This window comes from Lepidochelys kempii, chromosome 11 (assembly GCF_965140285.1).
Source record: "Lepidochelys kempii isolate rLepKem1 chromosome 11, rLepKem1.hap1, whole genome shotgun sequence".
Classification (NCBI taxonomy): domain Eukaryota; kingdom Metazoa; phylum Chordata; order Testudines; family Cheloniidae; genus Lepidochelys; species Lepidochelys kempii.
The window spans coordinates 33977895-34001636 of NC_136390.1; the positions used below are offsets into that span (position 1 = coordinate 33977895).

The window sequence follows — 23742 nt, forward strand, 5'->3', positions numbered from 1 at the left end:
ATTGTCCCCAAACGTAAAATAGTTATGGGTAAGGACAAAGTCACAAAGTTCAGCTACCAGGTTTGCCGTGACATTATCGGGGATACTGTTCCTGACGGCTTATAGTCCATCTTTGTGTGGAATGTTGGTGTAGAGGGCTTCTACATCCATAGTGGCCAGGATGGTGTTATCAGGAAGATCACTGATGGACTGTAGTTTCCTCAGGAAGTCAGTGGTGTCTTGAAGGTAGCTGGGAGTGCTGGTAGCGTAGGGCCTGAGGAGGGAGACTACATAGCCAGACAATCCTGCTCTCAGGGTGCCAATGCCTGAGATGATGGGGCGCCCAGGATTTCCAGGTTTATGGATCTTGGGTAGTAGATAGAATATCCCAGGTCGGGGTTCCAGGGGTGTGTCTGTTCGGATTTGATCTTGTGCTTTTTCAGGGAGTTTCTTGAGCAAATGCTGTAGTTTCTTTTGGTAACTCTCAGTGGGATCAGAGGGTAATGGCTTGTACAAAGTGGTGTTGGAGAGCTGCCAAGCAGCCTCTTGTTCATATTCTGACCTATTCATGATGACAACAGCACCTCCTTTGTCAGCCTTTTTGATTATGAAGTCAGAGTTGTTTCGGAGGCTGTGGATAGCGTTGTGTTCCGCACGGCTGAGGTTGTGGGGTAAGTGATGCTGCTTTTCCACAATTTCAGCCCGTGCACGTCAGCGGAAGCACTCTATGTAGAAGTCCAGTCTGTTGTTTCGACCTTCAGGAGGAGTCCATCTAGAATCCTTCTTTTTGTAGTGTTGGTAGGGAGGTTTCTGTGGATTAGTATGTTGTTCAGAGGTATGTTGGAAATATTCCTTGAGTCGGAGACGTCGAAAATAGGATTCTAGGTCACCACAGAACTGTATCATGTTCGTGGGGGTGGAGGGGCAGAAGGAGAGACCCCGAGATAGGACAGCTGCTTCTGCTGGGCTAAGAGTATAGTTGGATAGGTTAACAATATTGCTGGGTGGGTTGAGGGAACCATTGCTATGGCCCCTTGTGGCATATAGTAGTTTAAAAAGTTTAGTGTCCTTTTTCTTTTGTAGAGAAGCAAACTGTGAGAAATGACTCATCAAAGTAAAAGGTGATACAGATGCAGATCTATGAACATAGATAGTACAGTCAAAATCATGGCCTCTTTGACATCAATTGTCAAAGTTTTGCCATTGACTTCAGAGAGGCCAGGATTTCACCCAATGTCTTGTCTACCTGCTTTTTGACAGCTAGGACAGCAGTACAGATGTCTCCTGCCTATCTATATTTCATAAGTCCAAACTTTCAAACTTAGTTTGAGCACACAAATGATGTGCAACTAAACTCTTATTCGGGCACACAAAAGGGCATTTTTAAATGCAGATTGGTCAAATGTGTAGCTAATTGCATGTGTACTGCAGGGGTTACATGCACAGGCAGGTGAGCATATACATAGTTCACATACAATGAAGAAACTGGTATGATTGTTTTGGCTCTTAGTTTCTAGCTATGTATTTTCCTTCTTTGGAGCTAGGTGTGAATCTGTGGCAATTTAGATATATTCTATTTGTATTTCATTAAACATTCCTCTGAGAACACAGACCATGTTTCCTTCTCATAATGAGTGTATCTGTGTGGAAGCTCAGCAACATGGTAGAGTAAATGTAAGGACAAGTTGAAGAGATGTTTGAACTATGTATGGACACCTTGTCTGTTCTAAGTCTAAAACTCTCTGCGCCATAGTGTAAACTGGTGTAACAGCTTGGAGTTATATGGGATTAGATCACCTGAGAATCTGTCCACGTGCCTTGAGAGTTTGAGTGAGATAAGCATCTAGGAGAGGCTATTTTCCTTACCAAGTCTGTGACGCTTCAAAGTAGCCATCGTAACACATGACCTCTACTTTCCCTTGGGCTCAGAAGGAAATGATTTTCAGTATGAGAATACTAATCTTACTTCTCACATAAAATCAGCTGGCAGGGTAGATTTTTATTTTACCTGGTCTTCGTCTTCTGTTTCCTTTAAGGGGATGCACAGAAGTTTTAAAATGGGTTTTATCTACTAGGAAAGGAAGCTGGCATTTTGCCATTAGTTTCCACTAGTAGAGAGGATAATAATTATATATAATTAAAAGGTAACATTCCTGTGGATCTTTAAGACAGAAACTCTCTCTAATATTTAGGAAACGCAGATCTATTCTGAGCAGGGCAAGAAGCCAGGATAAATTAAATGAGAAATCTGCTTAGAGGGGGGAAAAAGTTTTCTTCCTACCCATTTCTGTCTCTCTCCATTGTCACTGACTCCTCAGGAAGAAAGACAAGACATCAGGAATTTAACTAGGCCACAACTTTATTTAATAACACATCTGGGAACTATCTGGCAATAACTCATTCAATGAAGGTCATCTTTCTTCCTTTATAATCTATTCCACTTGGTGAAGAGCTGCTGCCAGCCACCCTTCCCCCCTCTACTAACCTGGTCCCAGCACCACTGCTGGGATCCTATTTCCCTCCCCTCTTGTTATGGATGAAGGGGTGGGGAAGTGAGGGTTGTTTTCTTGCTGTACCAGATATTAGGCACCTCAATTGCATTCCCACCTTCTTTAGGAGAAACCGTCTCCTCAGCTGCGTCCAGTTCTGGTTTTTCAGGGAACCAGATCCCTGTTGAATGATTACTTACAATATGGCAGATACCCAGTGCATCAACAAGAATTTTACAACCTACTTTGCCAACTGGGTTGCTGGGCTGCTGAGTGGAAGGCAAAAAAACACATCCTACTGTGACAGAATACATCCCTGAATTCACACCCTACATCCTATTGTAATAATCTTTGTATAAGGCATGTTATGTAAGGTATCATTTGAAAACTCATAATTTGCTGGTAAATATTCTCCTGATAAAATGTGTAGCAACATTGTATGTAAATTTATTAACATGTTCCAAATCGCTCAGCTCTGTCCAAGCAGAAGTTGGCAGACATGGCTGTCCTAAACAAAGGAAAGTGTGCTTGCCTTAATTTGCATTTAAGCTGTAAACAGAGTCATCAGGAAGAAAGGGAAAACAAACAAAAAGGGTGAAAAAAGCCAGCAGAGAACATCCTTCTACATAGACTTTTTGTCTCCTACTTCCCAGCTAGAAATATTTTTTTCAAGGAGGGATTGAAATTATAAAAAGAAGGGGCAAACACCCTTAGGCACCCTCTCTCTTTCACTATCTGTTTCTAGTATCACACAGAAGACGACAAAGGAAAACAGCTGTTGGCTTTTGGGGGTAGGGATCCTGACCTCAAGAGTTTGGTCAGTAACCTTGCTGGAAGCATGTGGTGAGAAATTTGGCTGGAATCGAATATAGGCACTAGTAAGCATTTTATCTTTATTTTTCTTATAACCATTTCTGACTTCTATGCCTTTTTATTTGTAATCACATAAGATCTATCTCTTTGTAGTTAATAAACTTGTTGTGTTGTTTCATCTAATCCAGTGTGTTTCAGTTAAGTGTCTGGGTAACTCCATTTAAGGTAATAAGCTGGCCTATTATTTCTTTTAAGAAATAACAGACTTAATATGTTTGTACTGTCCAGGGGAGGGCTGGGCAGTACAGGACATACATTTCTAGGGGGGAAGTAATCTGGGACTGGGGATGTGTTGGAGTCACCCTGCAGTATCACCGTGGCTGGTGAGAGCCAGAGTGTAACTGACAGGCCACAGTTACACACAAACACTCAGGGAGGCATTGTAAGGTACCCAAGGTTGCAGGAGAAGAGTGACACAGCCCCCGCACTGGTCTGAATTGTACTCCTGTATGTCACAACTGCCCAGGCCAGTCTGGCTGTAAGGAAAAAATTCTTTCTATCATAAGGTCCAAAAACCTGGTTAATCCTACTTGAATCTCAAGCGGGGTGGTTGACTTTTCTCCCCAGTGTAGAATGGCACCCTCAGGCAGGGGTAGGGTTTATAAACTTTCCCCTTGGGGTGTGCAGGAGCCAAGAGACACCTTTTTGTCCAACCAATTAGCCACAGAGCTGTCCACCTCAATCTCACAAGGAGGCTGAGTGGCACAAGGAGGCTAGTGATTGCAATCCTTAAAGGGGACAAGTTCCCCCCCTCCCCCGGGCTCAGACAACCCCCACCACCACCTCTGGGGAGTGAGGGAACAACAGTTATTGTGGATTTCTTATCTTTGAGAAAAAAAAATTTACCAAAAAAAGAGGGGAAAACCTACCAGTTATCTAGATCTACTTGTTTTGCGGATGTCCCTTCCACAGAAGAAAAGGAGTTTTCTGATTTCAGTTTGTAAATTCAATATAGCTTATTCCCTGCAGAATGTTTTGCCACAGTAGTCCAAGAGAGTAGACAACACCTTAAGGGTTCAAGAAGGTCAAGAGGCAGCTAAAATAGCTAAGAAATACCTTCCACTCCACAGGAAAACTGAAATTGCTATTCCTCTTGTCAAGGTTCCTTCTCCACTCTGAACTCTAGGGTGCAGATGTGGGGACCCTAGGCTTACTTTTACCAGCTTAGATTAAAACTTCCCCAAGGTACAAACTATTTTACCCTTTGCCCTTGGACTTCCACTGCCACCACCAAACTTTATCTGGGTTCCTGAGAAAACGTTGTTTGGAAACGTCTTTCCCCCCCAAATCCTCCCAAACCTTGCACCCCACTTCCTGGGGAAGGTTTGGTAAAAATTCCTCACCAATTTGCATAGGTGACCACAGACCCAAACCCTTGGATCTTAGAACAATGAAAAAGCATTCAGTTTTCTTACAAGAAGACTTTTAATAGAAGTAAAAAAGAATCACCTCTGTAAAATCAGGATGGTAAATACCTTACAGGGTAATTAGATTCAAAACATAGAGAATCCCTCTAGGCAAAACCTTAAGTTACAAAAAAGACACACAGACAGGAATATTCATTCTATTCAGCACAGCTATTTTCTCAGCCATTTAAAGAAATCATAATCTAACACATACCTAGCTAGATTACTTACTAAGTTCTAAGACTCCATTCCTGTTCTGTCCCCGGCAAAAGCATCACACAGACAGACACAGACCCTTTGTTTTTCTCCCTCCTCCCAGCTTTTGAAAGTATCTTGTCTCCTCATTGGTCATTTTGGTCAGGTGCCAGTGAACTTACCTTTAGCTTCTTAACCCTTTACAGGTGAAAGGATTTTTCCTCTGGCCAATTTAAAGGTGATTACCCTTCCCTTTATATTTATGACACCTCTATTATTTCTTCAAAGAAATAATCTACTCAGATTGGGGGACCTGCAATGAAGAGACATGGCATGAATTGCTTTTATTTCCAAGTCTGTTGCTGTTGTTATATTGTTTGGCATGGTTATGTTTATTCATGCAGAAAGAAATTATTTTTTTCCTCAAAGCTCAAGAGACTGAAAATTGATGGGGTTTGTAGGAGAAACTTCATGGCATCATTGCAGACATTTTTGTGTGATGCTGCAGATCTCATCTCATGTTGCGACTTTCAGAAAGTGGTGCAATGCACTTAATAAAACAGTGCCATTTAAAGACAAATGCTTTCAAATTCATATTGTCAAAACTCAACTTTGCCATGTCTCTTACCACTGATGTGTCTTATACTGACTCTTCTGGGACAATGGCTCAAATGTAGTCACTAGCCAACAATTTTGGCTATGTCCTTGGAAAGTTGTTAATTATTTGAAGCAAATTCTTTTATTGGCAAGGGGCACAGGCAGAAAACTGTTGAGATGCTTAAAAAAAGTGATTGCTAAGCCAACCAGAAAGCCAAACTTTGCTATCTTCAAAGCCTGAACATAAGTATAGAATATTTAAACATAATATAATTATTTTTGAATGTGTATGTTATAAGTGATTATGGAGAACATATAATTTCAATACAAGACCCTTTCTAAAGATTATAATTGAGTAGGTACTTGGGGAAACTACTTATTGTGAGGAAGGGATTTCATAATTATTTTTATTATCTATTCATGTTCTTAAAATACAGCTGTAGAAGGCCATCCATAAATTAAAAATCACAGCATAAACAAAGGACTGCCAACAACTATCTCCACCTCAGCCCATGCCCTCCTCAACAGCCTGAGAAAAGCAGGGGGAAAAGACAGGCTTTGCAACATGCTCTGAAGGTTAATAAAGCTAGATTCTGTCAGATCAAGGAAGCACCTCAAAAAAGAATGCCTGGCCATCAGTTCCTTCTCATTTATATTGAGGTGGAGGTCCAGTCTGAACATCTCCCAACAATGGCAACATGTCACAGAGACGGAGGTCATCCCTCATATGTCAAACCATTTAGGGATGATCTTGAAGCTGTTTTTGAAGATAAAGTACTAGAAAGAACATGATTTTAGTCCCTTCTGTACTAATCTTTTCACTGCTTTGTAAAAATGTGAATAACATGTAAAGAAATGTTCTGGATGATGTTCATGATTATTAGAGCATGGTATATGACACAAAATTCAGATCCAGAGATGGAATTCAAGGTTGTGGGTGTTTGGAACTGGTGGTTTTGGAACAACCCATTGTAAAGCTAACGTATGTGATTTGCAAAATTTGAATCCAAATCTGGATTCAGGCTTTGAAGGAGCCTACAAGCTTGTAGGGTTCGGATCCATAGTTTTAGTTCTAGTCCATTTCTATGTATAACTATTTCTGTTTCTTTAAAAAAAATTGACTTCAAGTTTCCTTCTCTAACAATTATTTCTATCTGGAGCCCTGGTGAATAGACCTCCTGGCTTAAAGCCATTGAATTAATGACTGAATGAGAATCTTTGAAGATCTATCTTTTTGATAGAACATAAACATGTAAGTTCAGAAATATTATAACCTTTTACCAAGATGTATTAAATTTAAATATTCACCTAAACACTTCCACTTTTGCGCAGAGAAATCCAGATAGAAATATCCAATCAATCCTTCCCACCCCGGGTTTATCATATCACAGAGGAACACCCTTTGGGCTGCATGGCAAGATCTTACTTCAGCCTTAATGTGGCTTGTTTAGGGTGGAAGTCCCTATTTCATATCTATTTTGAGCATCTTTATGGAATATATATTCCATAAAGATGCTCAATTGCTCTTCTTATCCTGAATGAAAGGGGGCGGTTACTAACTAGTTTCAGTGAGGTTTAACCCAACCCATAAGACATCCCTGTTCTAGATTGGCCCATCTTCTGATGGAGTCTAAAATCATGATACTCTAGACCCATCCCAGGCAGAAAAGAAAATAAATGATTTAATATATTACAAATCATACAATCTTAACCATTTACATAGTGTCTTTCTGACCGAATAGTTTCACATCACCAATCCAAAACGATTTTATTCCCATCCAAATCTCCTTGGAGTTTTCCTTCCCTGCCCAATTTCCTTTCAACCATCTGGAAAAGGCTTTTTTCAATGAGCACGTGAGGAATGTTTGTTGTTTCTTTTCACGCAGAAGCTCAAGCACATCAACAGTGGTGCACTCCATTTTAAAGTCATATCATAATGTAAGAACATCCTGTTTCAATGTGTCTGTTACAATGAGATGATACATGTATTCATCACCTGCTCGTTTATTATCTCCTGTACAATGTTTCCTCTTTAAACTCCAAGCTTTCTCTCTGTGACCAGAAAGCTTTACTGTAGTATTCTGGGAGAGTTTCTACCTTGCAAAATAGCTGTGTTTGTCAAATGACTTTCCAGTTGCATTTCTCTAGGTCTCTTCCAGCCCTACATTTCTATGATTCTGTGATTATTCTGATATCAGGACCCTCCCTTTTGAGTAGCTGCAACCAATTCCTTGATCCGCTGCTTAGGGCAGTGTTTACAATTAGCTTCCCAACAGGCCATCTGGACAAGGCACTGGCATTGCCACGTTTGTGTCCAGGCATGTATGTGACTGTGAAATCCTAATGCTGCAGTTTTTCCATCCACCTGCAAGTTGTCCTTCAGGATTCCTGAATCTGAAGAGCCATTACAGTGAAGTATGTTCCTGTTCTGGCCATAAACTTCCTTCAATACAAATAGTGGTGAAAATGGTGTATAGATCTAAGCACTGGCAGGAGTTCCTCTTGGGCTATGTAATAATTTATCTCAGGAGAATTTAGACTCTGCTGTAATAAGACGCCTCCCTCTCAAGTTCCTTGTGTTCTTGTGGCAGTATGACCCCCCCCCCCCCAATCTATAAGCACTAGCATCTATAACCAATATGAAAGAGGTTTTGAAACATGGGTGGGCCAAGACAGGGGTATCCACAAGAGGCTCTATCTGCTCTAAAAATGCTGAATCACACTCTGCTAATGACTGAAATGGATTCCATTCCTCATTCAACCTATGCAATGTTTTGGCAAATCCATAAATAACCCTTCTGTAACAGGAGCAACATCATACAAAATTCTTCACTGCTGAGTGTCTGGGGAGTTGGCCAGTTCTGTGCAGCTTCAGTTTTCTTTTGGTCAGTGGGAATTGCACAAGGTAAATTTCACCTCCATTTTTTTTTTAAGCAACTCACATTTTTGGGGTTTAACTTCAGATTGGCAGCCTGGAGTTTATCACAGACAATTTGTAAACACTTCAGTTATTGTTCAGAGATGTTAGCATGCACTGGAATTTTGTCTAGGTACAGTAGAACCTCAGAGTTATAAACACTTTGGAGGTTATTCATAACTCTAAAATGTTTGTAAGTCTGAACAAAACATTATGGTTCTTCTTTCAAAAGTTTACAACTGAACATTGACTTAATGCTGCTTTCCCTTTATGTTTTAGAGATTTATGCTTAACTGTACTGTATTTGCTTCTTTTTTGTTTTTATGTTTTTTGGCCTCTGCTGCTGCCCAATTCCAAATGAGGTGTGTAGTTGATGGGTCAGTTCATAACTCTGGAGTTCTACTGTATGACAAACAGGCTGATAGACATGCCAGAGATCTCATTGTCTTCCCCCTCTCCATTAGCCTCTCAAATGTGGCTAGTGATTGCGCAAGCTGAAATCTGTCTCTTTAAATTGCCACTGGCCTTGCCCTTTACCTGTCCTTTGGATCCACTTCCACTTGCCAATACCCACTTTTAAGATTTATTGTAGCAATTTAGATGGAATAAATGGGCAAAAAGAGTCAGAAGTTTTAACATGACCTTGTAACTGTTCAACATTAGATTTAAACAAGGTTCAGGCTTTGATCTACAGAGACCTTAGTCTGTATAGTACTGTGACAAATACACTATTAATTTTTTAACCCTTATTACAGATACAGAAGAGAAGGGAAAAACCATTGAAGCATTTAAAATGTACAGTAAGGTGTTAGAGTCACAGCTGTGTTAGTCTGTATCAGCAAAAAGAACAGGAGTACTTGTGGCGCCTTAGAGACTAACAAATTTATTTGAGCATAAGCTTTCGTGAGCTACAGCTCACTTAGGGACTCCAAAATGCTCAGGGAGATTAGAGAGGCTATTAAAATAAAAAACTCAATAATAATAATGGGGAATGTCAACTATCGCCATATTGACTGGGTACATATCACCTCAGGAAGGGATGCTGAGAGAAAGTTTCTTGACACTTTAAATGACTGCTTCTTGGAGCAGCTAGTCCTGGAACCCACAAGAGGAGAGGCAATTCTTGATTTAAAGATCTAAGTGGAGCACAGGATAAGGTCCAAGAGATGAATATAGCTGGACCGCTTGGTAATAGTGACCATAATATAATTAAATTTAACATCCCTGTGGTGGGGAAAACTCCACAGCGGCCCAACACTGTAGCATTTAATTTCAGAAAGGGGAACTACACAAAAATGATGAGGTTAGTGAAACAAATTAAAAGGTACAGTACCAAAAGTAAAATCCCTGCAAGCTGCATGGAAAATTTTTAAAGACACCATAATAGAGGCTCAACTTAAATGTATACCCCAATTTAAAAAACATAGTAAGAGAACCAAAAAAGAGCCACTGTGGTTAAACAACAAAGTAAAAGAAGCAGTGAGAGGCAAAAGGGCATCCCTTAAAAAGTGGAACATAAATCCTAATGAGGAAAATAGAAAAGAGCATAAACTCTGGCAAATTAAATGTAAAATATAATGAGAAAGACCAAAAAAGAATTTGAAGAACAGCTAGCCAAAGACTCCAAAAGTAATAGCAATTTTTTTTTAATACATCAGAAGCCACTGGACCATCGAGATGCTAAAGGAGCACTCAAAGACTATAAGGCCATTGCAGAGAAACTAAATGAATTCTTTGCATCGGTCTTCACTGTTGAGGTTGTGAGAGAGATTCCCAAACTTGAGCCATTCTTTTTGGGTGACCAATCTGAGGAACTGTCACAAATTGAGGTGTCATTAGAGGAGGTTTTGGGACAAATTGATAAACTAAACAGTAATAAGTCTCCAGGACCTGATGGTATTCACCCAAGAGTTCTGAAGGAACTCAAATGTGAAATTGCAGGACTACTAATTGTCATCTGTAACCTATCATTTAAATCAGCTTCTGTACCAAATGACTGGAGGATAGCTAATGTGATGCCAATTTTAAAAAGGGCTCCAGATGTGACCCTGGCAACTACAGGCCAGTAAGCCTCACTTCAGTACTGGGCAAATTGGTTGAAACTATCATAAAGAACAAAATTGTCAGACACATAGATGAACATAATTTGTTGGGAAATAGTCAACATGGGTTTTGTAAAGGGAAATCATGCCTCACCAATCTACTAGAATTCTTTGAGGGGGTCAACAAGCGTGCGGACAAAGGAGATCCAGTGGATATAGTGTACTTAGATTTTCAGAAAGCCTTTGAAAAGGTCCCTCACCAAAGGCTCTTAAGCAAAATAAGCAGTCATGGGATAAGAGGGAAGGTTCTCTCATGGATTGGTAACTGGTTAAAATATAGGAAATGAGGGGTAGGAATAAATGGTCAGTTTTCAGAATGGAGAGAGGTAAATAGTGGTGTCCCCCAGGGATCTGTACTGGGCCCAGTCCTATTTAACATATTCATAAACAATTTGGAAAAAGGGGTAAACAGTGAGGTGGCAAAATTTGCAGATGATACAAAACTACTCAAGATAGTTAAGTCCCAGGCAGACTGTGGAGAGCTACAGAAGGATCTCACAAAACTGGGTGAGTGGGCAACAAAATGGCAGATGAAATTTAATGTTGATAAATGAAAAGTAATGCACATTGGAAAACATAATCCTAACTATACATATACAATGATGGGGTCTAAATTAGCTGTTACCACGCAAGAAAGAGATCTTAGAGTCATTGTGAATAGTTCTCTGAAATCATCCACTCAATGTGCAGTGGCAGTCAGCAAAGGGAACAGAATGTTGGGAATCATCAAGAAAGGGACAGATAATAAGACTGAAAATATCATATTGCCTCTACATAAATCCATGGTACACCCACACCTTGAATACTGTGTGCAGATGTGGTCGCCCCATCTCAAAAACGATATATTGGAATTGGAAAAGGTTCAGAAAAAAGCAACAAAAATGATTAGGGGTATGGAACGGCTTCCATATGAGGAGAGATTAATAAGACACGGACTTTTCAGCTTGAAAAAGAGGCGACTAAGGGGGATATGATAGAGGTCTATAAAATCATGAGTAGCAGAGAAAAAGTAAATAAGGGAGTGTTATTTACTCCTCATAATGCAAGAGCCAGTGGCCACCAAATGAAATTAATAGGTAGCAGGTTTAAAACGAACACAAAGTATTTTTTCACACAATGCACTGGAACTCCTTGCCAAAGGATGTTGTGAAGGCAAATACTATAACAGGGTTCAAAAGGGAGCTAGATAGATTCATGGAAGATAGGTCCATCAATGGCTATTAGCCAGGATGGGCAGGGATGGTATCCCTAGCCTCTGTTTGCCAGAAACTGGGATTGGGTGACAGGGCATGGATCACTTGATGATAACCTGTTGGTTCATTCCCTTTGGGACACTGCCATTGGCCACTGTCAGAGGACAGAATACTGGGCTTGACGGACCTTTGGTCTGACCCAGTATGGTGGTTCTTATGTTCTTAAGGTTTTTCATTTTAACATCCCTTGTTCCCTTTCCTTTTAGCTGAAGAGAATCTTTAGAAGGGGAATCTGACAGTTCCTTAGATGGTATTAACTGCTCTCTCGTGGGAGGAAAAAGAGTTGTTAGCTGAGGTGGGCTGGAGCTTGTTGGTATTGCTGCTGTTGTTGAAGTTCTGTTTTCTGAAAGACGAAATGAAAAAAAAAAAACCACAAAAGGAGAGAGAAAAGAACAGGCAAAATGGAAAATGCAGCTTCTGTTTCTGGTGTTAAGTTAAAAATGAGACTCATCTGCTGGGGGGGCGGAACCAGGCACAAAACATGGTCTTATCAGTCACTCTGAGACTGGCAAACTCATATCAGTGTTGGGCTGCTTAGAGAATTGCTTTTTACTGCCTATTCCTGGTCACAGGCTTACCGCCGTGTTGCAGAATATACAGTTTTGGCCAGCTAAGGCAGACACTTATTACATACAAGGCAACAGGAGAGGCATAGGAAAGAGAAGAAATCAGGTGGGGAAGGAACAGGACACCCTGGGATGTGTGACAGTCTCACATCTCAGGTGGTATTTGGGATTTAACTAAAGCTGGTGGAGGTGGTGATGTCATCTGGCTCCCTCTCTCTCTGGCCCAGTCTGGTGTGGGCATCCCTCAGGATTAGGGTGACGAAGGTCCAGGGTCCCAGGAGACAGAGTGGTTGGCAGCCATGATGGTGAAGCTCACTCTTTTCCCTTCTCTCATCTTTCAGTTGGCCTTTCCCCCGCCCAAAGTCTATGTTTGACAACCCCAAAAGGGAAGCGGTGGGTGGAATAGCCCACCCCCTTGTTATTTTGTCCTAATTAGGCCTAATTTCCAACACACCAATTTTGATTAATTAACTTCCAGTCCCACCCTTTTTTGTTGTTTAACAGGCATGATTTTAACAGAGTCCTTGTGTTATCTCAGTAGGCCTTTTTGTTTGGACCAGTTCAATCTTTTTCTGTCTCACTGTTGCCCCTTTTCCCATCACCATTTGTTATTGTAGGTTATTAACTTTCACTTTTTTCAGTTGCACTTGCAGTTAGGGTAAATTTGTAGGCCCAATTGTCCCAACAGATTCTGGGCGGGAAAACTAGAGTGAACCTACTGCATCATCCAGAGTATCATTTATTTGTGGTAATGGATAAGAATTGCAAGTGACTTCATTTAATTTTCTATAGTCCACACAGAATATGGTGCTGCCACCTTTCTTTCTTTGGCTGAGGCCTCAGGACTGGTTGAAGGCCCAATTATGCCTCCCTATGCATTTCCTCAATGCTCTGTAAGGCCTTGTTCCCTCTTTGTTGTTGGGCAATGGTGAGGTGGCTGTTTAATGAGTTGGTTTTCCCCAGTATCAGTCTTGTGCTGGACCAGTGCAGTGCAGCTTATATTTTATTGGATCAGGATTACAACTCCTCATTCCTAACAAGAAAGTCTCTTAGACCATTCTGGTGCTTCTCATTTAAATGCACAGCACTATGCAGGAACAAGCCCAATAAAAACTCTGGGAGCCCATCTTCACCTTTTTCTTCTTCATAGTTATTGGGTTTTCTGTTTTTGTAGCCTCTCTAGCCTACTGGAGCATTTCACAATCACTGTCACCATCCTACTCAGGTGGTCAGTAGGATCCTACTACAATACATTTATTATTCAAGCGTGGAATTTCTACCAGAAATATTCTATGGTACTGTTTGATTCATTTAAAGTTTTTACTATATTTGACTCTATTCTTTCTTTCACATTTACTGTCCCCAGCACCAGTGTGACCTACTTTGTCATTCCTGTATATTTTGTACCCTGGTATTACCATGTCCCATTGATTATAATTGTTCTAGCAAGTTTCTGTGAAACCCATTGTGACTCTGACAGATCAGGTACCAGCTCATGCCAAGGCCTCTAGGCCTCACTGAATACTGACAAATGATAAAAGCCACAGGAAAATCTGGATTTGCAATTTTTGTGTGTAGAAGGAAAATGGTAGACACACAAACTATACTGTGGACCATCCTTAGCTGGTGTAAGATGATGTAGCTCCATTGACTTCAAGGTCTTTTAATGCAAAATGATCTCCACTGTATAAGATGATATTATACACACTGCATATACTATGCAGTACATTGTAACATTATAAAATGAAACAGCTAAAATTATTTGCTACTAGATTTAAAAAATAGTAATTATATTGTCATAGAGAAGAAAACTGAACATCTTATGGGTAAAGGTGTCAGTAACTGGATATTATTCAAAATGAAATATATACTTTTGACTGTTTTTACAATTTGTGCAGAGATTGATGTTGGCAAACAATTCAGGAAAGAATCTCTCTGCTTGTCCCCAGTTAGCTTTTTGCTCCTTCTAGTGGCCAGTTGGCAAGGAAAGGGGAGAGGTTATTTACTCCTTGTGGACAGACACTGTAAACAACAGTTCTTGCATTAGTGCTTATCATGCTAAACTTTGTATTTTCATCTTTCAAAATAATGATATAGCTCTTGTGACAAAGCTCTGTCCTTGCCTCCATGTGTCCCGCGTTTCCTGGCAGATTTCACTAGCCTCAGAGGCTCACTGTTACCCTCCACATAACCTTTCTTTCTTTTGAGACAAGGGTCACAGCCTACTGAGCCATTTTCATCATAAGCCAGCGAGGGAGGTGAGGAGAAGTTATCCTTCCTTGCACAGTCTCTGTCATCTCCCAGTCTCAGTGATTAATCAGGGGGCAAAGGGCAGGGAGTCCAGACCAACCTTCTACTCCAGGCTCCAGCCCAGGGACCCTACTAATATCAGCTATGGTAGCTGACCTTTTAGGAACATGACGTGTACAATTCCCTGGGCTACTTCCCCCACAGCAGCCCTCACTTCCTCAAGCTCCACTTCACCCTTACCTCAGGGCTTCCTTCCTTATGCCTGATATGGTGTGTACTACTCAGCCTCTCCAACAGCATAACTTCCTTCCACAGCTCCTGACATGCACACCCACCTGACTGGCTGGGAGGCTTTTAACTAGTTTCAGCCAGCCCCTGATTGGCTTCAGGTGTCCCAATCAACCTAGCATTCTCCCTGCCTTCTGGAAAGTTCTGAATTGGCCCCAGGTGTCCTAATTGACCTGGAGCAGCTTCCATTTCACTTATCCTGGTACCAGGGATTTGTTTAGCCTGGAGCTAATATATCTATCTCCCACTACTTTTCTATAGCCATCTGGCCTTGCCCCGTCGCATATCCCCCTCCTCTGCTCAACACCATAGAGTTGGGCAACTTGGGACACCAGGCAATATGCTCGTGACAGACCATCAGCATTGCCATTGTGGCATCCAGCCCTGTGCCGTATGTGGAACTGGAATGGTTGGAGGGATAAGAACCACCTGGTGACCCTTGCATTCTTTTCCTTATTCCGCTGCATCCACTGGAGGGGTGCATGGTCCATCACAAGAGTAAATCGCCGGCCTAAGAGGTAATAACGCAATGTCTCCATAGCCCATTTGACAGCAAGGCATTCTCTCTCGACTACTGCGTATTTCTGTTCTCTTGGGAGAAGCTTTCTGCTTAGGTAAAGGATCGGGTGTTCCTCTTCTCCCACCATTTGCGACAGAACTGCCCCCAAGCCCACCTCGGAAGCGTCTGTTTGTAAAATAAATTCCCTGTTAAAGTATGGGGTCATTACAGAGGGCCATCCAAAGGTCTGTAAATGCCCCCTCTGCTGCGTCGGTCCACTTTACCATTTCTGGACCTCGGGCCTTCACCAGGTCTGTTAGGGGACTTGCACTAGTGGCGAAGTGGGGAATAAAACGTCGGTAGTAGCCTACCACGCCTAGGAATGCACAGACCTGCTTCTTTTGGGTCGGCCGGGGCCAGTTTTGAATTGCCTCTAGCTTATTTGTTTGGGGCTTCACTATGCCCCTTCCCACAATATATCCCAGGTACCTAGCCTCTGCTAGCCCTATGGCACATTTAGCGGGATTAGCAGTGAGGCCAGCCCGCCTTAAGGTGCGCGGTACTGCCTCAACTTTCTCCAAGTGGATTCCCCAGTCTGGCGTATGGATGATGACATTATCTAGGTATGCAGCTGCATAACTAGTATGGGGGGCGCAGCAGCTTATCCATGAGGCGCTGGAATGTGGCTGGGGCCCCATGTAGCCCAAAAGGGAGGACGGTGTACTGGAATAGCCTATCCGGGGTGGAGAATGCGGTCTTTTCTTTAGCTTCTTTGGTCAGAGGAATCTGCCAGTACCCTTTTGTCAGATCCAGTGTAGTCAAGAATCGGGCACTACCCAGTTGGTCAACCAGTTCGTCGATGCGTGGTACGGGGTATGCATCAAACTGGGATATTTCATTCAGTCGGCGAAAGTCATTACAGAATCTCATGGTACCGTCAGGTTTAGGCACTAGAACAATTGGACTGGACCACTGACTGTAAGATTCTTCAATAACCCCTAATTCTAACATTTTCTTTACTTCAGCCTTGATTTCTTCTCTTTTGGCTGCTGGGATTCGGTACGGTCTCAATGTTACCTTGGCTCCAGGGATCGTGAGGATATGGTGATAGGTTTCAGTTGTCCACCCTGGTTTTGTAGAGAACACATCTCGGGTGTGATTAATCATGTCAGCTGCCTTGATCTTTTGGATCGGCGTCAAGTCGGATGATATCCTCACTTGCTCGTGTAAGTTATCCTCCTGGGGAAGGGTCTCCTGCATGACTAAGCATGCCTCTCTATCGTGCCAAGGTTTTAGAAGATTGATGTGGTAAATTTGCTCCGATTTCCGGCGGCCTGGCTGCCGCACCTTATAGTTCACCTCTCCCATGGCTTCGATTATTTCGTAGGGTCCCTGCCACTGGGCCAACAGTTTACTTTCTGCTGTGGGCACCAGTACCATCACTCGATCCCCTGGTTGGAACCGTTGAAACTTCGCTTGGTGGTTATAATGGGTTCATTGGGTCTCCTGTACTCTCTCCAAGTGTTTCCGTACAATGGGCGTAACTTGGGCTATCCGATCTCTCATCTGCAGTACATGCTCGACTATGTTCCTTCTGGGATTTGGCTCCTCTTCCCAGGCTTCTCTGGCTAATTCCAATATGCCCCGAGGGTGGCGCCCATATAGTAGTTCGAATAGAGAGAAACCTGTGGAGGCTTGCGGAACCTCCCAGATGGCGAACATGAGGTAAGGCAATAGGGTATCCCAATCTTTCCCATCCCAGCTCACCACTTTCCTGATCATGGCCTTGAGGGTCCTATTGAACCTTTCCACAAGGCCATCTGTTTGCGGGTGGTATACAGAGGTCCGTAGGGCTTGTACATGGAACAGTGAACAGAGGTCTTTCAACAACTTGGACATGAAAGGTGTCCCTTGATCAGTCAATATCTCCTTGGGTAGCCCAATCCAGGCAAAGATTTGTACTAGCTCCTTAGCTATTTCCTTGGAAGCTGTGTTGCGCAGGGGAACAGCTGCCGGGTACCGGGTTGCATAGTCCCAGTACAACAAGCACAGGCTGGTGGCCCCGAGCTGTCTTCCCTAGGGGTCCTACCAGATACATGGCTATTCATTCGAAAGGAACCTCTATTATTGAAAGAGGTATCAAAGGAGCCCGCAAGTGCGGGTGAGGGCTATGTAATTGACACTCCGGACAAGAGGTGCAGTATCGCCGGACATCTTCATGTACTCCTTTGCAGAAGATCCTCCGCAGGATCCGTGCCTGGGTTTTCTCTACCCCTAGGTGTCCTCCAAACAGGGGACTGTGGGCGAGACTCAATATGGCTTTTTGATGTTTTCGTGGCACCAGGAGTTGTATCTCTTGCTCCTGCATTTGCACCACACGGTACAGGAGATCTTTCTTCACTATAAAATAAGGTCTGGGACCCCGGACCTTCCCATCCACGGGTATCCCATCGATCTCGGCCACCTCTTTCCTGGCATTATCATATCTGGGGCCCTCTGCCTGGTCCCGCCCAAAAATCTCTCTCCCGGAACTAACCTGCCCAAGCTCCCAGGGGCTGGCTTCTGCATCTTCCAACGGCTTGCTGCCATCATGGCTGGGGGCAGCCTCTGGCTCACCTTCTGTGGTGGAAATTCTCTGTTGGCTGCTCGTGTCCATCTGCCTCCTAGGGAGGTCTTCTGGCCCTGGGTCAGGATCCGGGTTCCCAAGGCCTTTGCGGCCTTCCTCTCTTTCTTTTGTCTTCCGGGTCTTTTGGGAGGCTGAGAACAGATCCTGAGAAATCTTAGCAAACATCGGGGGTTGACATCCTCAGGATCCCGCCTCCCTCCAGCCTCTCCGGGGGGGAGTAAATTATCGAACCCTGGATAGTCCCTCCCAATGACTACAGGATATGGGAGTTTAGGAACTACGCCCACGGTCACTCAATGGGGTTTTCCTGAACCTCTATCTCCACTGGGATGGTGGGGTAATGGCTCACGGCCCCATGCATGCACGTCACTGCTATGCGTTTGGCTTGTAGCAGATGACTACTTTTTACCAGCTTACCTGATATGAGGGTGATAGCACGCCCAGAGTCCACAAGCGCTGTAGTCTCTGCTCCATTTATCCTTACTGGCCTGGTGTAATTATGCGGGGCTAATGCGACCCCCACAAGGTGGATGAGGGAGCATGGGACCTCCCAATCCCCCAAGTTACATTGCATAGGCTCCTCGGTGCTGGGACACTGTGCTGCTATGTGTCTCCACTCTCCACATGTATAACATCTATAATTGCTTTTAATCACTCCCCTATCCAAGGGGTTAGGGGGTTTAGTCCCAGGGTTTCCCCCACTCAGGCCAATCCCTTTTTTCTGGGGTCCCCGCTGCTTTTTGGCCCCCCGCCTTCTTCCACCTAGGACTCCCCGGGGGTTTGGCTGCCCAACCTTCCAGGGTTGGGGTCGGGTGCTTGCTTTGAAAGGGGCCTTCCTTGGGTAGTCGGGTCAGTTCCCTGGCTGTCATCCGTCTTTCTACCAGCGTGATCATCTCATCGTACGTGGACGGATTGTTCTGGCCTACCCATTTGCGGAGATCTGGTGGCAGTCCCCGCACGTAATGGTCTATGACCAGGGTCTCCAAAATCTCCTCCGGGCTGCACACCTCGGGCTGTAACCACTTCCATGCGAGGTGTATGAGGTTGAATAGCTGGGACCTCAGGGGTTTGTTCTCCTGGTATTTCCACTCATGGAACCTCTGGGCCCTTACCGCTGCCGTTACCCCTGATCGTGCTAGGATCTCTGCCTTCAGACGGGTATAGTCAGTGGCATCCGTGGCAGGCAAGTCAAAGTAGGCCTTCTGGGCCTCTCCACACAAAAAAGGGGCGAGAATGCTGGCCCACTGCTCCTGGGGCCACACCTTACGCTGAGCAGTCCTTTCGAATGAGAGGAGATATGCCTCTATGTCATCTCCCAACATCATCTTTGGCAGACAACCAGTGGCCCTCAGGGTTCGCGTCCTGTCGGACCCCCGGGCCTGGGTGGTGAGGATCTTCAGCTGGTCCATCACCTTTCTCAAGAGGGCACGATCTTGGGTTGCCTGGCTCACCAATAATTGATTGGTTTCCTGGTGTAGCCACATAGACTCCTGTTGTGCCATTGCCTGAACCCGGGTGGCCTCCTGCTGGGCTGCCGTGGCTTGTACCAGAGCTCTTACCACCTCCTCCATTGTGGTACAAAGCAAACAAATAAACAAAAAAACAAAACCCAAAACCCCAGTGCACTTTTTTTTTAAACCTCTTTCTTCTGTCACGCTGTGAATGAAATCCCACTTCTCACACCAGTTGTGACAAAGCTCTGTCCTTGCCTCCGTGTGACCCACGTTTCCTGGCAGATTTTGCTAGCCTCAGAGGCTCACTGTGACCCTCCACATAACCCTTCTCTCTCTAGAGACAAGGGTCACAGTCTACTGAGCCATTTTCATCATAAGCCAGCGAGGGGGGTGAGGAGAAGTTATCCTTCTTTGCACAGTCTCTGTTGTCTCCCAGTCTCAGTGATTAATCGGAAAGAAGCTTGCTGAATTTTAGAGGGTCATGTCAGTGGATTATGTACATGAAAAGATCTGTTATATTCTCTTACATGTGCCTATGCAGCCATCGGTCTCAATATGATATTTGTGCAGCAGTAAATTTGTAAATGGCAGCAGCTGATTGTATGATCTCGTAATGCTGCATTGTGTTATAAAAAGGGTGAGATGTTTTCCCTTGACTCAAACGATTCTGTGCTGAGAATGTGTTCACATTTTATATCAAGTAAAGAAGAGTTGTTGTTCTGTTCACATTGTGTTGCAAGTCATCCTGCCAAAATAATCCTCTTCATCTCTTTGAATATTTTAATATATCCCATTTGCCACAGTTCTAGTGGACTGATTTGGTTGAAAGTGAATTCTATATTATTTTGTAAGAACTTTACAAATGTCCTGTTTCCGTAATCTTAGTTATACTTAAAATGAAATCCTCATTACTGAGAATCCAAATAGTGTTTTTAACACTATATTCATAATATACATACATAGGATCAGAAACTGAGCTGTAGCCAAGGAACGCTTGGCAAGGCTCAATGGATATGTCTACACTGCAAGTAGACACCCACGGCTGGCCTGTGTGAGCTGACTTGGGCACCTGGGACTTGGGCTAAGGGTCTGTTTAACTGCAGTGTAGACATTTCGGCTTGGGCTCCAGGCTGGGCTCTGGGACTCTCCTTCCTCGCAGGTTCCTAGAGCCCAAACTCCACCCGAAGTCCAAATGTCTACATCTCAATTAAGTGGCCTTTTAGCCCGAGCCCTAGAAACCTAAGTCAGCTGGCATGGGCCAGCCATGGGTTTTTAATTGCAGTGCAGACATACCCAGTGGCGGTTGAGGAAGAGGTGGTATTGTTTTAAGCCACTTTGCACTTCACCAGTCTTGGCCTGATCTGGTCTACTAGTGCAGTTTAGAGCAGCCTCGAGGCTCCCCTAAGTTGCACCAGTTGTCAGTGGCTGTTATAGCAGCCAGGGATCTCAAGACATAGGGCCATATCAGATAAGCTCCTTCGATAGCCATGCCCCCTGCCCCATCTTCACAAAGCATAGGACCTGCAATAGTAAGTCTCATAAGGATCCCTATATGGTCCTTTTGTGGCCAGTGATGCTACCTTTAGTACTACTTTATTCTGGGGGAGTGGTACGGAGCTGCCTTAATGCGGACCAGGGTCTGGCCCATTGCGTGCTATAAAACAGTTAACGTTTAGAACAAAAAAAATTCCTTCCTTAAAGGTAAACTTGCAGTATTCATGGAAGATACCATTTTGCTGTTGTCCGTCATAATATGAATACTTCATGCCAAAGCTGATTAACTGGAAGTTGCTAAGAGCAATTACTGTAACTGAAAAGTAAAACAGTTAAAGTAATGGAGTAGAATGGATTTGGGTGACTTAATTTAGAAACCATTTACTTCTGGCTGAAGTTTCTTACTATTTAGTGGTAAAGATGGGAAGCTAAATTCCGCCCAATGGCATGCAAGCCATTTGAGTCAATGGAATTACATCAGGGATGAATTTAGCCAAGTTGTATTTATTTAAAACTTGGTAATATGTAGCCAATTGCAGTATGTTTAGAAAACATTCTGAGGGAATATTCCTGTATTTTCAGGCAGAAGAACTGCATGAACTAATAGTAGTTTCCAAATGCCATGAATAACTTAAATTATTCTGTGGCTTTAGAATTCAGGAACGAGCTAGGAAATGATAACTTCACAGTTTGTCAGCTGTGTTATATGTTCTCTTTAATTCTGAGTAGGGCTGTCAAGCAATTAAAAATTAATTGCTATTAATTGCATGATTAAAAAAATTAGTCGTGATTAATTGCACTGTTAATAATAGAATACCATGTATTTAAATATTGTTGGATGTTTTCTACATTTTCAAATATATTGATTTCAATTAGAACACATAATACAAAGTGTACAGTGCTCATTTTATATTTATTTTTTATTACAACCTAATACAAGTAGTGTAGTGCAATCTCTTTATAATAAAAGTTGAAGTTACAAAAGTAGAATTATGTACAAAAAAAACTGCATTCAAAAATAAAACAATGTAAAACTTTAGAACCTAGAAGTCCACTCAGTCCTACTTCAGCCAATCACTCAGACAAACAAGTTTGGTTACAATTTGCAGGAGATAATGTTGCCCATGTCTTGTTTACAATGTCACCTGAAAGTGAGAACAGGCTTTTGCATGGCACTGTTGTAGCCGGCATTGCAAGATATTTATGTGCCAGATGCCCTAATGATTCATATGTCCCTTCACGCTTCAACCACCATTCCAGAAGTCATGTGTCCATGCTGATGACGGGTTCTGCTTGATAATGATCCAAAGCAGAGCGGACCAATGCATATTCATTTTCATCATCTGAATCAGATACCACCAACAGAAGATTGATTTTCTTTTTTGGTGGTTCAGGTTCAGTAGTTTCTGCATCGGAGTGTTGCTCTTTTAAGACATCTGAAAACATTTTCTACACCTTGTCCATCTCGTATTTTGGAAGGCACTTCAGATTCTTAAACCTTGGGTTGAGTGCTATATCTATCCTTAGAAATCTCATATTGGTACCTTCTTTGAGTGTTGTCAAATCTGCTGTGAAAGTGTTCTTAAAACGAACATGTGCTGGGTCATCATCCGAGACTGCTATAACATGAAATACATGGCAGGATGTGTGTAATACAGAACAGGAGACATACAATTCTCCCCCAAGGAGTTCAGTCACAAATTTAATTAACACATTTTTTTTAACGAGCATCATCAGCATGGCAGCATGTCCTCTGGAATGGTGGCTGAAGCATGAAGGGACATATGAATCTTTAGCGCATCTGGCACGTAAATGCCTTGCAACGCCAGCTATAAAAGTGTCCTGCAAATGCCTGTTCTCACTTTCAGGTGACATTGTAAATAAGAAGCAGTCAGCAATATCACCCATAAATGTAGACAAACTTGTTTGTCTTACCAATTGGCTGAATGAGAAGTAGGACTGAGTGGACTTGTAGGCTGTAAAGTTTTACATTGTTTTGTTTTTGAGTGTAGTTATGTAACAAAAAAAAAAATCTACATTTGTAAGTTATTCTTTCATGATAAAGAGATTGCACTACAGTACTTGTATGACGTGAATTTAAAAATACTATTTCTTTTGTTTATTATTTTTACAGTGCAAATATTTGAAATAAAAATAATATAAAGAGAGCAGTGTACACTTTGTATTCTGTGTTGTAATAGAAATCAATATATTTGAAAATGTAGAAAAACACCCAAAATATTTTAAAAATTTCAATGGGTATTCTATTGTTTAACAGTTCTATTAATCATGATTAATTTTTTTAATTGCAGTTAATTTTTTTGAGTTAATGGCATGAGTTAATTGTGATTAATTGACAGCCCTAATTCTGAGAAATGACATTTTGTCCTTGTCGTTGTTCCTAACTCAGTATCCGTCTTAATGTTAATCTATCGGTAATTGTTTCATAACTGTCCTGCTGTGCACTGCTATAAAATAACTAAAATATGTGTATTATAATATATAGTTAGAATACTATGGTGTATTGTCAATGAATTTTTTAAAATTACTGAAAGGGCATTGTAAGTCTTGCTGTCTTGAAAGGTCTATAGGAACTAAACAAATCCAGATAAATGATTGTTTTGTTTGGTATCAAAACACATTTTTACTGTCATAATACTGGCATGTTTTCAAGGCATGCTGTTTTCTGGGCTGTTAACATGGAACAATGCAGTGAGCATGCAAATTCTTGAAAAGAAACACAAAAACTATTTA

General features: G+C 42.5%; 1 protein-coding gene across 1 annotated transcript in view; it reads left to right on the forward strand.

Annotated features, from left to right (window-relative positions):
• Positions 1–23742, forward strand: part of SLC4A10 (solute carrier family 4 member 10) — a 272796-nt gene that overhangs the window by 42473 nt on the left and 206581 nt on the right. The window lies entirely within an intron of this gene.